This window comes from Vipera ursinii (genome assembly GCF_947247035.1).
Source record: "Vipera ursinii genome assembly, chromosome: 9".
NCBI lineage: Eukaryota > Metazoa > Chordata > Lepidosauria > Squamata > Viperidae > Vipera > Vipera ursinii.
Window position 1 is genome coordinate 6,518,776 of NC_139523.1, and position 16,698 is coordinate 6,535,473.

The following is a 16,698-nucleotide window of genomic DNA, read 5'->3' on the forward strand; positions in this document are numbered from 1 at the left end:
CCACCCTGAGTCTTTGGAGAAGGGCGGGATATAAATGGGATTTTAAAAAAAATGCAAAACAAAAGGAGGAAATTCTTGATGTTCTTCTCTAAACAAGGAGAAGAAATAACTTCACTAGAAAACATGATACACAGGGAGGGAGTTTCAATTCTGCTGTAGCTGAAATGGGCCCATAAGAGATCTTCAGAGAGTATCTGGAATACTGGCAGTCACCTGATGCTTTCTTTCTGCTTGATAAAAGGGATATTATTATGGGGAGGACCTTTATAATGCTACTCCCAAGAATTATATAAAAACCCCAAATATCTTTCTGTTCACGTTTTTAAGATCTTCAGAGGTGGTTCCTATCCTATGTTTGTTTGCTGTGGGAGCACACGGTATACAAGAAGTCGTCCTGGGGCCTGCTTGTGGTGCCCCATCTTTAGGAAGGTCCACTGAGTCCAATATTAATACAGGTAGTCCTTGACTTACATCCAGTCACTTAACAAACATCCAAAGTTACAACAGACCCCCCCCCAGCTACTTCTAACCCATTTTCGAAGTTATGATGGAAGCACTATGAACACTAGACAATCAGTTCCCCTTTACGGCCATTTGCAAAATCCCCTGGTCCTGTGACTGTAACTTTTTTCACTTGTTTCTGCATTTATTTCTGGTTTCCAGCAAGCAAAAAAAAAAGACACTGGGGCAACTGGATTTGCTTAATGAGCACGGTATTTTCTTAACAACTGCTGCAAAAAAATGTCAAAAAAATCAGTTGTGTTTATGTCATGCATTGACTCCTGACTACAGCAACTTACTTCTTTTAATTCCAGATCATGGTCATAAGTCAAGGACTACCTGTATTTTAATACCAGAAGTTATGATGCTGGCTCCTGTTTGCATCACATTAACTGGTCTGTATGCTGATGCTTTAGGAAGAGGGGTCATTCAATACACCTAATAATTATTTAAATGAAATATTCCACAGTAAGAACAGAGACGTAGATTCCCCAGATCCCAGAGACTTAAGCATTTTACAGGTTAGCTGCTAACAATAAAGCCAGCCAGACCTTGCTGGGCAGGAGAAACATTTAATCTTGCATACTTGATTACAGATGTCACTAGATCACGGGTCGGCAACCCGCGGCTCCGGAGCTGCATGCGGCTCTTTGAGCCGTCTCCTGCGGCTCCCAGTCGCCCGGTGCGCGTGCACCTCTTCGAACGGGCAGTGGTGCGCGCGCACCTCTTCGAATGGGTGGAGGTGCGCGCGCACCTGTGCGCGCACCTCCACCCGAACGGGCAGTGGCGCCGCTCGTCGGGAAAGCAGCAGTGGCCTGCTTGTAGAGTTGCCGCCTGGCGGCAGCCTGCACTTACAACACACCAGCTTTCCCAACGGACGGCGCCACTGCCCGTTCGGAGAGCTGCGCGTGCACCTCTCCGAATGGAAAGTTGCCGCGGCCCGTTACTAAACTCTACATATTGCAGAGCACACATAACTTGCCAGTTTCTAAGGAAACTGACCGGGGCCTGCGCACACCGGTATCCCTCGCATACCTTCTCTATACCCGCAGGGGCGCACGCACGCGGGGGGTGGTGGTGGTGATGGTGAGCGCCCTACGCTTTGAAGCGCTATTGTTCAGCTTGCAACTATTTCCTGGAAAGCCTGGAATGTGGTGTCTTTGGCACCATCCATGCGCCCGGTGACAAGTCCAAACGGCGCGGATTTGCAAGGGAAATGCTAAAAGCCATAATTAAGGCACTGATTGCGGCCCTCCGCCGGGGGCTTAAAAGAAGCCAGTCAGGCTTGTCGTGGTCTGATGTTGATGACAAACAAGCTTACATTTCCTTTAAAATAAAATAAAATGGATTCCCCTTCCCCTCCTTCCACCCCCCCACCTCGCCCCCCGAAAGGAACACAGTATAACACTAGGCGTTTTACGTGAGGGGAAACGTCTCTCGTCTTCGCCCATCTTTGCCGCCGATGCTGTTTCCCGAGGCGCTCGGCTAAGGAGGAACTTTTTTTTTTTTGAGCGTGAATGAGGACGGAGGACTTGTCCTGTGCGTCCATAGGCAACGAGGGCAAAAGCCCTTGCGACCTGGTTGTGAGAAATGGGGAGAATGAACACCCCCCCACACACACACACGGCCTCCCTGTCGCCTGGATTCTCACTTCCCCTTCAGGCGTGCTCTGAGACTCAGGCGCGCGGCGCTTTTCGTTTGCGGAGCCGGGGGAAAAAAGTTGCCTTTCCCCCATGTTGCTTTTCTTTCTCCCTGTACTTCTAAGATTACGGAAACTTTGCCAGAAAATTTTATGCGGGTGGTTGAAAGATGGCATCACAATAAGGAGGTGACCGTTTGACTGGGTGCCAGATTAATGTCGGCTCTGCAAACGGGCTGTCGCTGCCGCGGAACCGGTCCCATCACACATAAAGTGGCAACCGTGCGTGCGCATCTGCGCGCGCGCAAGAAACAAAACGTTTTGCGCATGCCGACCCCTGCACTAGAGTAAACTCTGGTCTGCAGCATAGAGGACTAAGAGCCGCAGAAATGGAAAGAAATAGCCACTTCCACACACCATGCTTATTAGCTCAATGGCCTCCAGGTTCGCATCAAAGGATTTTCTCAAGAAACCGGGCATCTTGAACAGGATGCTGAGAAGTACAGGTAGTCTTCAATTTATAACCATTTGTTTAGTGACTGTTCAAAGTTACGACATTGAACGAAGAAGGGATTTATGACTATTTATGATTGTTGGAACGTCTCCACAAAAAACATGACCAAAATTTGGGCGCTTGGCGATCAGCACATATTCATGACTGTTGCAGTCACATGATTGCCATTGGCGACCTTTCCAGCCAGCTTCTGACAAGCAAAGTCAATGGGGAAAAAGTCACACTCACTTAACAACCATGGGCCAAAGGTGCTTTTTCAGGAGGCAACTGGACTTTCTTGTTTTTCTTTGTAGATGTTTCGTTTCTCATCCAAGAAGCTTCTTCAGTTGCCTCATGAAAAAGCACCTTTGGGACAACCATGACCTGGATGACGGAGAATCTCCACAGACATTTATCAACCATGTGATTCACTTAACAACTGTGGCAAAAAGTCATAAAATTGGACACAACTCATTTAACAACCACCTTGCTTAGTAATGGAAAAAGGTTTCACATCTAAAAGAAAGCCAGCAAGCTCAGAGAGCACCAAGGACCCCAAAGTTCAAACTTGAGCGACAAATAGTCTCGTCTATTAGATCTATTTCTTGTTCATCATCAACCTTTCAGGAAATTATTTTGGCATCTGCTATGATTTTAGCTGAAGAAAGAAAGCTCACTTACAGCCATATGCAGGTAGTCCTTGACTTACAACAGTTCATTTAATGACTGTTCAGTTACAACGGCACTGGAAAAAAAGTGACTTATGGCCATTTTTCACAGCTGCAGTTACAGCCTTTGCAGCATATCTCCATGGTCGTCTGTTGAAAAATCACATGCTTGGCAACTGGTTCATACTTATGACCGTTGCAGCATCCCGTGGTCATGCAATCACTTTCTGCAACCTTCTGATGAGCAAAGTCAATGGGGAAGCCAGATTCACTGAACAACCAGCTTACTAACTTATTAACTGCAACGATTCACTTAACAACGGTGGCAAGAAATGTTGTAAAATGAGGAAAAACTCACGTAACAAATTCTCACTTAGCAACATAAATTTGTATATTTGTGCTCTTGAGCAGAGGTCTCCAACCTTTGGGGCACCAGGGACCGGTTCCATGGAGGGAGGTTTATCCGCGGACCGGAGGGTGTGTGGTTTTGTGTGGTGCCTGCATTCCATAGATGGTGCTTTGCTTGCTTGTGCGGACTGGTTGCTGGCATGCCGCGGCCTGGTACCAGTCCACAGACCGGGAGTTAGGGACCCCTGGTCTTGAGAACCTTCACAAAGAAATGCACACCATCTCTGATACAGTAACCGAACAAGGTCAATATCGCCATGACTGCTGCTGGGGCTATCCAGAAGAAACAATAGATGAGAAAGAGAATACAACTGCATTGCTACTTGATCCAGCAAACCGAGACGTCTGCCTCTTGTAAAGCAATTAAAGAGAAAGCAGCAGCAGCGTTTTCTGCAGTGACATCTAAAAGGCTGATTTTAAAAATATAGAAGGCTAGACCTCAGAATTAGCAAATGGCCCAGAATCTATTTGGAATTATTAGAAATGTGAAAGGATCTTTGGGGCTAAAGTAGTACCATAAAAACAGAAACACAGACACAGAGGGTTGGAGAGTATCTTCAAGATGATAAAGAATGAGTTACATCGAAAGAAACCAATTTTTCACAAGAATAATTTTAACAACAGAACTACAATTGGAAATCCATGTGTATGAACAGTACGTCTTGGATGTAGAATAGAAGAGAGTAGACCTGGAAGGGACCTTGGAGGTCTTCTAGTCCAGCTCTCAGCTCAAGCAGGAGGACCTGTATCTCAAACAAGTGACTGTCCAGCCTCTTCTTAAAAACCTCCATGATTTCTGGGGGCAAGCTGTTCCACTGGTTAATTGTCCTCACTGTCAGGAAGTTTCTCCTTAGTTCCAGGTTGCTTCTCTCTTTGTTCAGTTTCCAACCATTGTTTCTTGTCCTGCCCTCTGGCGCTTTGGTGAATAACGTAGTAGTATTATTATAACAATAGATGCAAGAGAAGTTGCGATACGTCGTGATACATCACGTGACGTGGTGAGTTTGATACCCGTAAGCTAAGCTTTGATTTACAACTGTTCCTTTTGTGCAAAATTACAAGGGCGCTGAAAAAAAATCCTTGCACTTATGACCACTGCAGCATCCCTATGGTCACATGATCAAAATTTGGATGGGTGGCAAACGCATGCATTTATGACAGATATACCGTCCTGGGTTCACATGATTGCCATTTGTGACCTAGCCAGCCCAACTTTCCAACAAGCAAAGTCAAGGGGGAAAGTCGGATTCACTTAACTGCACTGATTTGCATTAAAGGGTTGTAAAATTGGGCACAATTCATTTAACAACTCTCTTGCTGAGCAATGGAAATCCTGGTCCCGGTTGTGTTTGTGAGTCAAGTGCTCCTGGGATGTTGAGGAGCCGTTTCTCTGCTTAGATGATAATGGATTTCTCCCCCCCCCTTGGACAGTCAACTGGACAAACCAAGTAGGCAGGAATTACATAGCAGAGTATGCGTGAAAATCAGTGGGAAAGTTTTCAAACCCCTCCCCCTCAAAATCTTTTTTACCCAGAAATGGTGAATGGGGTCCTCTAACAATATTAGCCGTGGAGCTAATTAGGAGAATGATGAGCGCTGAAGGTTATGTAGACCCAAACGTTTCCCACCTCACGTAGGGGTTTCTAGAGTTGGATAGAAATACATTAATCTCAAATTTTTCTTAGCTTCTTTCACTGCATCCCATCTGGGGAACAGGATAAAAAAATTATATGCTCTTTTGGATACACAGTCTGCACTTTTCCCGTCATCTGACTTTTTGCAAATAATTTTCCTTAACAATATGCTTCCTCTTAATGTATTCATTTTGGGGCATTTCCCCCATTTTTATACATTTTTGTACATTCTTTTTGGCTATAAACTGCACTTAAAATTTACAGATTTGGTGTGAAATTGAGTTCCCATTCTGCATTCATTTGGGAAGTACAAATTGATAATTGAATTTAATTTTGTAACTCTGGTTTTAGATCATTTCCTAGGGCACAAATCAGCTCCCACGGCTGTCCTCCACAGGGTCCTCTGGAACAAGGACAGGCAGAACCCAGGATGAAAACTCCTGCTAGATCCGAAGATGGCCTCCAACAGATTGGCAAAGCATCTGAACCACAGAGGCCTAAAAAGAGCATAAAGGCTAGAAATTTTGGGCAACTCCACACCCAGCCATCTTGAGGAAGAACAATAAAGTGGCTCTGGCCTTCAACATTTCCTTCCCTACAGGAATCTGGAAAAGGATATTTGTGTGGAAACTAGGGACATGTTTTAGAAAAAGACATTTTTTGTGGGATTAGTTTTCATTATTAATCACAATTTCTTGGCTGAACATGTGTCCAGAAGCACATACCCACCCATCTGAAGCACAAAAAAAAACTATTTGGAAGACTGAAGTTCGTATCAGAGGGGCTCAAAACTTTCCCACCAGCTACATGTGGCTGGAGAATTAATAATTTCTTGCCTTCCTCAGGAGGAAGGCCCTGTGCTCAGTCACTTATGCCTTAGTCATTTCTTGGTTGGATTACTGCAATGTGCTTTACATGGAGCTACCATTGAAGATATTTGGAAGTTACAGTTGGTACAGAATGATGTGGCACAGAAAGTTCTGGAGGCCCTCAAGGTGGTGCATGTTATACTGCTGTGAGGCAAACTTCTATGGGTTGCCAGTTTTTCCTGGGTCCACTTCAAGATGTTGGTTATCACCTTAAAAGCCCTTCACGGCATGGGATCAGGTTATCTGAGGAACTCTCTTGCATCAATGGGATTGGTTCATCCCACTAGCTTTGGCCGAAGGGCCTTGCTAAGGATCCCAGCGGCCAAGAAATTTCAGCTAATGGAGTCTAGGAGAAGTGCCTTCTCTTCTGTGGCCCTCACCCTCTGGGACACCTTGCATCTGGAGGTGAGATCTGCCTTCCCCTTTCTGGTCTTAAAACTTGGCTCTGCTGGTTGGCTAACCCAATGGGGGTGTGCTGGGGATGGCTGACTGAATGAGACACAAAAGGACGTTGATGCTTATTCAATTTTGTTCATTCTAATGCTTTTATGTTTATGCTTTCGTGCTATTATAAGTTGCCCAAAGTCATTCTGGATAGTGAGACGGGCGGCATATAAAACAAAAAAAGCAAACAAATAAATATCCTATAAGTGCATGTTACAGAACGCCAACATGGACCCAAAGCAACTTATTAAACATTTCTTAGCAGTCTTTCTCAGCCTGCAAGACATCTTGCAGCCTTCTGAGTCTGGATTTGGGGAATAATTCTAGGACTTGCAGTCTACTGCATCTGAAGGAGACCAGATTCTCAGACTATCCCACTATCCTGAATTGCTGGGATGATAAAAGATAATTGAGGGACAGCATTAAATGCCACAATGAGTCTGCAAGAGGAATAGTTAATACAAAAAAGTCATCCAGAAATCCGAGGTCCTCTGGCTGCAGTCAAACGGCACAGCATTTATTTCACCCTCCCTCATTATGAATGGGAGAGCCTGACCTGTCCACGAGCCTGCAGAAAGCCAATTTATTTGTACTGTATTTATGAAAACCCAGCCTTGTTTCTGTCAGTGGTCCAGATTCTGTCAATTTAGTCTCTGCTAAAATCCCAGGCAGATTCTGTTCCAAGAGAAAATGGCATTCCCGCTTTAGATCGGCATGTGGGTTCATGAAGGCGTTCTGACATCTCCCAAATGCATTTCATAAGGCGGTTACCCTAGCAACCAGAAGTCATTGCATTGTTCAAAAAATAAATAAACTGAAAGTTCAGTTTTCTGTAGCAAAAGCTGCCTGTCTTATACACAAATCGGCAGGCTTTGATTTTATAATGCATCACAGGTGCTTGTGCCGTAAACCCAGCATAACAAAAAAAAATGTAAGAAATGCCATTGTCCATCTCTCGACAATTTAAGTGTGCTGGCCTCTAGGTGGTTAAAAAAAATGTCTTGATTTTCACCAATACAGTATTTAAAACACATGAACAATGTTTGGAATTAGTTGAACTTCTACAATTGTTTGCAGAGAGCCAGTTTGGTCCAGGATTTAAGAGGCTAGAAACTGGGAGACTGTGAGTTCTAGTTCTAGAAAACTAGTTCTAGAAATCTGCAGGGATTTGTCCAAACAGCATTTGAGAATCAGACGCGACTAAATGGAAGAAGAAAAAAAACTGTTTCTAGACACTTTGCAAATTTGGTCTTCTAGTTATTCTTACAGAATAATCTTTGTAAGAATATTCGAAGGGCTTCAAAATTTGAATATTTGAGGAGTTCTAATATTTGAGGGGCTTCTACAAAGACAAGGGGTCAAACTGTTTTCCAAAGCACCAAAAGGCAAGATGAGAAACAAAGGATAAAAACTAACCAAGGAAAGAAGCAACCTAGAATTAAGGAGAAATTTCCTAACAGTAAGAAGAGTTAACTGGTGGGACAGCTTGCCTCCAGAAGCTGTAAGTGCTCCATCACTGGAGGTTTTCAAAAAGAGACTGGACAACCATTTATCTGCATAGGGTCTCCTGCTTGAGCAGAGAGTTGGATTAGAAGACCTCCAACGTGTCTTCCAACTCTATTACTCTATGTTCTAAAATGCTTTCTACTTCAGAGTGACATTGCCCTGAAGCTACATACTGTATGTCATGTGGCCTGGTAAACTGAATGCAGGCAGTGTCCACTTGGAAGATGACAAGACTGGGTGCTGTTCAGGGCAAAATAAGCAGGTGGCCCACAATCCAGATAGCATAATAGTCTGTCTCTCTGCAGGAAGAACTCATAGGAAGATCTTAACATCTTCCAGGTTTATTTCAGTTTGAGCCTTTATATAGTCTATCGACCCAGTGGTGGGATTCAGCCAGTTGGCAGAAGCAGTAGCTAATTTTTTGTTGCCCAGGCCCAGAATGGACTTCCGGAAGTGGCATCCACACAGAGAACCGGTTGTTCACATATTTGAATCCCACCACTGAGTCTACCTTTTAACTGAAATACTCAAGTTCTCAATATTTCTCAATTACTACTGTTTGCTAAGGCTACTAGCAAATTCAATATTGATCTCAAGAAACCTATATTAAGCCATGTCTTCCAAACTGCCATTTGAAAGTTGGAGAGGAACACAGCTTGCTGCAGAAATACAAAGCCAAAGCATTGCCAGGAAATTGCATTGCAGTCTTGTTCAGCTACTCTGGAGACAGAAGTTAGATAAATTGACAAATAGGATTTCGAGAAGCTTGTTAATGTTCACTCTAAATATGGTTAAGAGTTGGAAAAACTATTTGTCTGATATTCCCCCAGGAGTACTTAAGTCTACAATATGGGATCTATTCACGAATTCTTAATTTCTAAAATAAAACAATATAGGAAGCTGGCTTGCTATAAAGCAATGGTTTCTACTATCACTTTTCTTGCCAAAAAAATTTCTTTTTATCTTACCATTTCTCCTTCTTAGGAAGAAGAAATGGTAAGTGGAAAAGGGGGAAAAACAGAGAAAAATTCTCATTTGTTTTTGGCTCTAAGTATGTTTATGTAACTTCCTTTGTTGTTTTGTCTATTTTTGTACTGCTTGCATGTGTTTCGTCTTAACATTTTAAGAGGAGCAGGGTGTATATCTTGTCTGTCTGTATTAAGACAGGCATTTTTCGGCATGTGTATCTGTGTTTCTTTTTGCTTTCTGAAATATCTTACTGTTATCTGTGATTTCCCGTGGTAGCTGTTTATTAGAATACCCATTAACGCCTTTCAAAATTCCAAATAGGGCCACATCAATCTATATAGTAATTTTATCTTGTTTGAATGAATCCATAATTTCAAACACATAGACAACAGATCAAATCTTAAGGACAATGTTGTTGTTGTTAGCTGCGAAGTCGTGTCCGACCCATCGCGACCCTATGGACAACGTTCCTCCAGGCCTTCCTGTCCTCTACCATCTTCTGGAGTCCATTTAAGCTCACGCCTCCTGCTTCAGTGACTCCATCCAGCCACCTCATTCTCTGTCATCCCCTTCTTCTATTGCCCTCAATCTTTCCCAGCATGAGGCTCTTCTCCAGTGAGTCCTTCCTTCTCATTAGGTGGCCAAAGTATTTGAGTTTCAACTTCAGGATCTGGCCTTCTAAAGAGCAGTCAGGGATGATCTCCTCTAGGACTGACCGGTTTGATCGCCTTTCAGTCCAAGGGACTCGCAGGAGTCTTCTCCAGCACCAGAGTTCAAAGGCCTCAATTCTTCGGCGCTCAGCCTTTTTTATGGTCCAGCTTTCACTGCCGTACATTGCAACTGGGAAGACCATAGCCTTGACTATACGCACTTTTGTTGACAAGGTGATGTCTCTGCTTTTTAGTGTGCTGTCTAGATTTGCCATGGCTTTCCTCCCCAGGAACAAGCGTCTTTTAATTTCTTGGCTACAGTCCCCATCTGCAGTGATCTTGGAGCCCAGGAAAATAAAATCTGTCACTACCTCCATTTCTTCCCCATCTATTTGCCAGGAACTGAGAGGGCCGGATGCCATGATCTTGGTTTTCTTAATGTTAAGTTTCAACCCAACTTTTGCACTCTCCTTCTTCACCCGCAACAAGAGGCTCTTTAGTTCCTCTTCACTTTCTGCCATTAGGACAATATCTGTCCCAAAACAAATATTACATAAGCCTGCATAAAGGTTTTAGGTCCATTTGTCATGTAATTCTCAGGGAACCTTCATATCCATTCCTGGCATCTCAGAAAGATCTGAGAAGGCTTTCTGAAATTAATAGACACCACCTAAGGAGGAATTACATTGTGAACAATTAAGCTATTTGTCTCCCGGAGTTGTGCTCCTTGCTTAAGATGTCAAATCTCCTGTGCCCAACATAATAGAGAGAGAAAAAGAGATGGCATTGGGCAGGTGCTATGTTGTCATCACTTGCCTAATCGTTTTGAAAACAAAATTCCAGTTTTTAAAAAACTGTTTTGACAACCAGCTCTAACGATATTCCCAGAAGCTACTTCTATGTAACTTCCTAGAACAGGGGTAGGCAACCTTGGCTCTTTTATGACTCGTGGACTTCAACTCTACGAGGCGTAAATGTTCTGTAGCAGCCTGCTACCGGCCCTGCAGAAAAGGCAGGGACAACCCCTTTACAAACGGCAAGAGGCTGGAATAAAGCCTGCCAAATTTATTAACATAAAACAGACACCAACCATGAAACAGGAGCTATGAAACAGGAACTATTCAAGCGGTTGCCTTCAGCAAACCAGCCCTCCCACGCATTCCCCCTTAAATACAGTTCAGGGCGTGGCTTCTCTCTGCCTCCTTCCGAGGAGCCCCATTGCCTTCCTCTGTTTACTCCTGATTGACTGCCTCCTGCGTCGGGCGTCCTTGAACAGGGCCAGCTGTGGGTCATCTTCATCCACGCTGTCAGGCTCACAAAGCTGGGTCTGCGTCGTGACCAGATGAGAGGGGCCTGGCTGGGGGCTCTCATCAAGCTCTTCAACACCCCCCTCCTCCTCCTCCTCTGAGTCGTCCGACCCAACTGCCGAACCCACAGGCTGACCCTGAATCACAACAGTAAAGGAGCCAAGGTTGCCTACCCCTGTCCTAGAAGCTACTTCTATGTAGCTCTCCCACGTGAACTGAAACCAAAGAATAGTAGGCCTTGAAATGATTATGGAACTGAAACAAAATCAAAACATTTTCCCTTGCAGCTGAGCCTGACCTGGAAACAAAATGTAAAAATGTTGTTTTGAAACCAGGGAAAACAGGAAAGTGTACAAAACAAAATCCAAACAAAACAAAAGGAGAAATTTAAGGTGGCAGCCTAGACTTTCTGAAAACCCCTAATGTAGCTTCCGTGAGCTAAGAGGCCCACTGGAATGATGATGGACACTACGGCCACTCAACCCTACTTTCAACCACACAGTTGGAAATTGTTGTATCAAAGCTCCATGGTGAGATGAAAACCATAAAGTATTGAAAAATCTGAAGTTGACATCCAGAGGTTTTGAAGTAGACTATGGAAAGCAAGAACCTAGAAACGTTTCTGGTTGGAGAAAAGGTGTTTGCACTCCAAATTCTCCAACCTTACTCACAGGAAGTTCTTGCTATACAAAGAAAAGTAAAATGTTATGATTAAATACGAAGAATAAAGATCATAAAGTTGGTTGGTTCCAAGCAAGAACTCCTAATGCAATCTATTTTTTTTCTATTTATTAACAAAAGAGGACTCTTCTGTTAAAACTGAAAAGTCCAAAGGTTCTCATAAAGCATTACTCGACTCCTTTTCCAGCACCTCCCTCCCCCCGCCTTGCTATTTAACTGCATCTATAGTAATTGTACAATCGGCACCGTTTCACTTTGTGTATCTCAGTGCTGAATCTTGGGGGAAATTGTATGGAATCATTTCCAGCAAAGCGATTTTTCACAAGCACATTTAGTTGTTTAAGATGCAAAAATTACCTTGACTCAGTTTTATTATGGATTCCTTGAAAAAACAAAGGACAGAATATTTTATCCTTTCTCTGGGTAATCACTGGACATTAATGCAAAAGGATCTTTGGCTTCTGTTAAGGAAAGAGTACAGGCAGTCCTTGACTTATGGCAGTAATTGAGCCTGAAATTATCATAAGTTGTAATGATCATTAAGGGAGTTACCATATAACCATGCCTGATTTTACACATTTTTTGTGGTGGTCATTACTGTAAGAGAGCACTGTGGTTGCTAAGAAACCTGTTTTCTTTAATGGGCATGTTTTGCTAAAAACCAGAAGTAAAGGTTAAAAATGCTAAAAGTCATGGTCAGATGAACCTGGGATACTGAAAATGGCCATGAGTGTGAGCTGGTTGCCAAATGTCCAAAATCTGATTGCATGACCACAGGATGCTGTTGTATGACTCTGGAGCCAGGTCATAATCAGCTCTGGGGAGGTTTGTCATAACAGTTGCTAAGCAACCGGTCATTAAGCAAGGACTACTTGAAGGCTCGCTTGAAGCCAGGGAAATAGTCTTTTTTTTAACCTAAGCCTTCTTCTCTTATTTTTTATTTTATTTTAATTTCATTTATATCCCGCCCTTCTCCGAAGACTCAGGGCGGCTTACAAGCTTAGCAGTAGCCTTCATTCTATGTATATGCCTGCTTATTAGGGCTTTCACACACACACCCAAGTGGCATTATTACAAAGTCAGCTTAATTGCCCCCAACAATCTGGGTCCTCATTTTACCTACCTCGGAAGGATGGAAGGCTGAGTCAACCTTGAGCCTGGTGGGATGCGAACCTGAACTAATTGCAGGCAGCTGGTGTTACTTAAGGAGGCATTAGCCCACTGCTCCACCATGGCTCTCTTCCCGGATACACTATGAAGTTTGCGAATTTCCACTCAGCACAACCAACAGCATAATTTAGAGCAACTGGGCTGCAACAGGACAGAAAAGCTACCTTAATTCTCACTTCCTACATACAACTGGAACTAACTGGGGGGAAAAAGTTGCTTTTGGTGAATTTACTTTGTTCTAGCACCATGTCAAGTTCCAGCCACATTAAACATGTCGTTGGTTGCAAGAGAATCCTTTCCTTGGAGCATTCTGCACAAGTAGGTTCTCAAATAGCAGGGAACAAACTGGAATAAGGGGGCACTTTTTTCTCTAAGAAAGTTGCCATCCATGGAGACATGCTTGAAAAAATTAGCTCTGATTTAGCCCAAATTTAAGCATTCCTATAAGCAGGTTTGGAAGATGCCTGCCTTTGATTTCTGCCTGTGGGATATTATACGCAGGGGCTCAGTGGCTTAGGACGCTGAGCTTGTCTATCAGAAGGTCGGCAGTTTGGCGGGTCGAATCCGAAGTGCTGCGTAACACAGTGAGCGCCTGTTACTCGTCCCAGCTTCTGCCAACCTAGCAGTTCGAAAGCACGTAAAAATGGAAGTAGAAAAATAGGGACCACTCCGGTGGGAAGGTAACAGCGTTCCGTGCGCCTTTGGCGTCTAGTCATGCCGGCCACATGACCACGGAGACGTCCTCGGACAAGCGCTGGCTCTTCGGCTTTGAAATGGAGATGAGCACCGGCCCCTAGAGTTGGAAACAACTAGCACGCATGTGCGGGGGAACCTTTACCTTACATATACATATACATATATATACACACACACACATACATACACATATATACATACACACGCACACACGCACGCACGCACACACACACACAGAGCTTGGTTTTTCTCAGCCTAGTTGGCAGTAAGATGCAAGATATATTCAGGTCTACCTTTCTCTTTCCTGCAGCCTGTTCCAGGCTGGGGGTGGGGATATCAGAAAGAGGAAGGAAAGGAGGGAGGGAGCGAATGAGTGCTGAGAAGATGACCTTGATGGAAATACCGGTACCTTGATACAAGAACCGTCAGAGAGGCTGAAACTGTGGTGATTCTTGCAAGCTGGTTTTTTTTTTTGGTGGTGTAACACATACAGACAAACTCTTGGCAAAATATCTATCACTCTAGTATCTGCATCTGCAATATATTCAGAGAACTAACAGGAACTATTATTTCCCTCACATATAACATCTGGGCTGAGTTGCCTCTTACTCCTCTGGAATGCAGCCCCTCCCTCCTGGGAATCCATGTCTTCACAATATTTCATCACATCCACATTGCTTAAATCTTGAAAAGTGAACTAGTCTTGGGAACTGACTCGGGCAGAGAGGCCTTCCTGATTCACCGGAGAGCAAAAGGGGAAGGAGATACAGCCCAATCAGACTAGAAAGATTCCGCTTTAACAGCCAATCTAAACAAAGGTGAAATTTATTTCCTGGTCAGTCTACGGGGGGGGGGGGGGGGGATGGGTGACAAAAAGTATGTCCCCAGTTTTTCTTATGTTCCCTCTCCCCCCCCCCCACTCAGTCTTTGCTTGTACAACATAGCCCAAAGCACACCACAGGTTGTCCTCAGCTTACAACCACAACCGAGACCAGAATTTCAACTGCGAAGCAAGGCGGTTGTTAAATGAGTTGTGCCCAAATTTTGTTTTACACTTTTTTGCCAGGGTTGTTAAGCAAATCACTGCAGTTGTTAAGTGAATCACACAGTTATTAAGCGAATCTGGCTTCCCACATTGTTGGAAGCCATCTGGGAAGGTCGCAAATGACAATCACATGAACCCAGATACTTACTGCGACTGTTATAAAGACATGCCGGTTGCCAAGTGCCCAAATTTTGTTCTGAATTTTGCCTGTGGGGATGCTGCAATGCTCTTAAGTGCGAGGACCAGTTGTGAGTTGCGAGGACCAGCTGTGTCGCTTTTTTTCAGTGTCATTGTAACTTTGAACATTCACTAAATGAATGGTTGTAAGTTGAGGACTACCTGTATCCGGAAGTTTTCTGCAGAGAGGGAAGTCTGCTTCTGATATATGGCATCCAGTACATTTGTCATTAAATAACTTATTACAATACAAGAAGTTAGGGCTGGCAAATTTCTTTCCCTCAGACTTGAGCACTGCAGCAGGGTAAAGAACTCATTGCTCGATGATAGACAAAAATAATATCAGGGAAACAGCAACTTTACCCAACCTCTCGCTTTGTAGATGTAAGCTGATAATTGGCTGTACAAGGCATTCTAATTTAAATATAAGGATTGTGACCTATAGGTCCTCTAAGCCAGGGGTCCCCAACCTCTGGGCTGCAGCCCACTACTGGATTGTGGCCTATTCAGAATTGGGCCGTGCAAAAGTGTCTGGTCAGAATGCAACACAAGCGGTGCGCACGTGTGCTGGCCTACCTCTTGTGCAAGTCGAGTTGTATGCATACACGCCGCTCCGCCAGTCCCACAGCCCAGATCCCCTCTCCCCACCCCAGCCAGGCCACCAAGCTGCAAAGGTTGGGGACCACTCCTTTAAACCAACCTTCTTCATCATCATCCCAATTCCCCAAGACACATGTGGCTTCACAAGGTTGTGGCATTAGCCCGGAGAGACTATTCACTAACCTGGCACACTTTAGATGGAGAATGCAGCCCTTCCCCAAATGAAGCAGGTCTCTTGATATACAAAAGGTCCTATTTTCCAAGCTATAATGGCATATGCTTGCCAGAAAGAGAATTATTCTTCATACAACGACGAAAGCATTGCTCAACTACAGAAGCAGCGTGCTACTTATTTAATCTCAATTTCCATAATCATCAGAGTTGATATAACTGGTAGTCTCTAGATGATACATGCCTAGTGGAGAATGGACATCACGTCTCTTAAGCTCAGCAAAAAACCCTATATTCTTTTTTTAGTCAGAATATCTAGTGGTTTATAGTGATATATCTCAGTTGGGGAAAAATAAAATCATCAGTTCATTTTTTTATGGGGAAACGTCTGACAGAATTGATGCAAAGACTCTATGAGAACAAGCACTTACCATCCAGCTAGCATCCGAGATGTTTATATTTAGGATTTGAAGAAGCTTGAATTCTCAGCCTTCCTCAAGAGATGCAGTTTATCCTGATCAACACACACAGAGACAAGCCATACACACACAGAATGAAGATGCAACACAAAGGGGAGAGATTTCTTAGGAAAAGATGAGCAACATAGTACAAAGTTGTGGTCTAGTGAAGAAGTCTTTCCATATAGAGCTCTTTCCAGTTAACTATAAAATGAAAGAGAAATGGGTTTATAACAGCTGTTATTCTGAGAATCCATACATGGAGCAACAGAAAAGAAAGCATTACAGAAGGCAGAATTAAAAGACGACAATTGGGTAGGTGTAAAACCCAAAACAGTGAATACAGGAGTTTGCTCTGCATCCATGGGAAGAAAGAGGAGGCAGTACCCAACCTCATGGACGGATCCCTGCCCTTTTGAAGAAGCGGCAGGTGTATCAGTCATGCCTCTCTAGCAACCGAACCTCCAGAGAAGAGAGGAAAATAGAGGGCATCCCACTGAGTAAATACTCATTACCAATAACATGTCCTATATTTGACTCTCCCACGTGAACTCAAACCGAAATGGTTGACTAAAACGAGGTGAAATGATTACTGAACTGTTATGGTCCACA

General features: G+C 43.8%; 1 protein-coding gene across 3 annotated transcripts in view; it reads right to left on the minus strand.

Moving 5' to 3' along the window:
• Window positions 1–16,698, minus strand: part of SMAP2 (small ArfGAP2) — a 46,302-nt gene that overhangs the window by 19,384 nt on the left and 10,220 nt on the right. Inside the window, exon 2 of one of the 3 annotated variants that reach the window (XM_083369843.1) lies at window positions 16,060–16,142. The exons of the other annotated variants lie outside the window; for them this stretch is intronic. The gene's annotated coding sequence lies outside the window, so the exon portion shown is untranslated. The remainder of the gene's footprint in view (window positions 1–16,059; window positions 16,143–16,698) is intronic. 3 annotated transcript variants of the gene reach the window in all.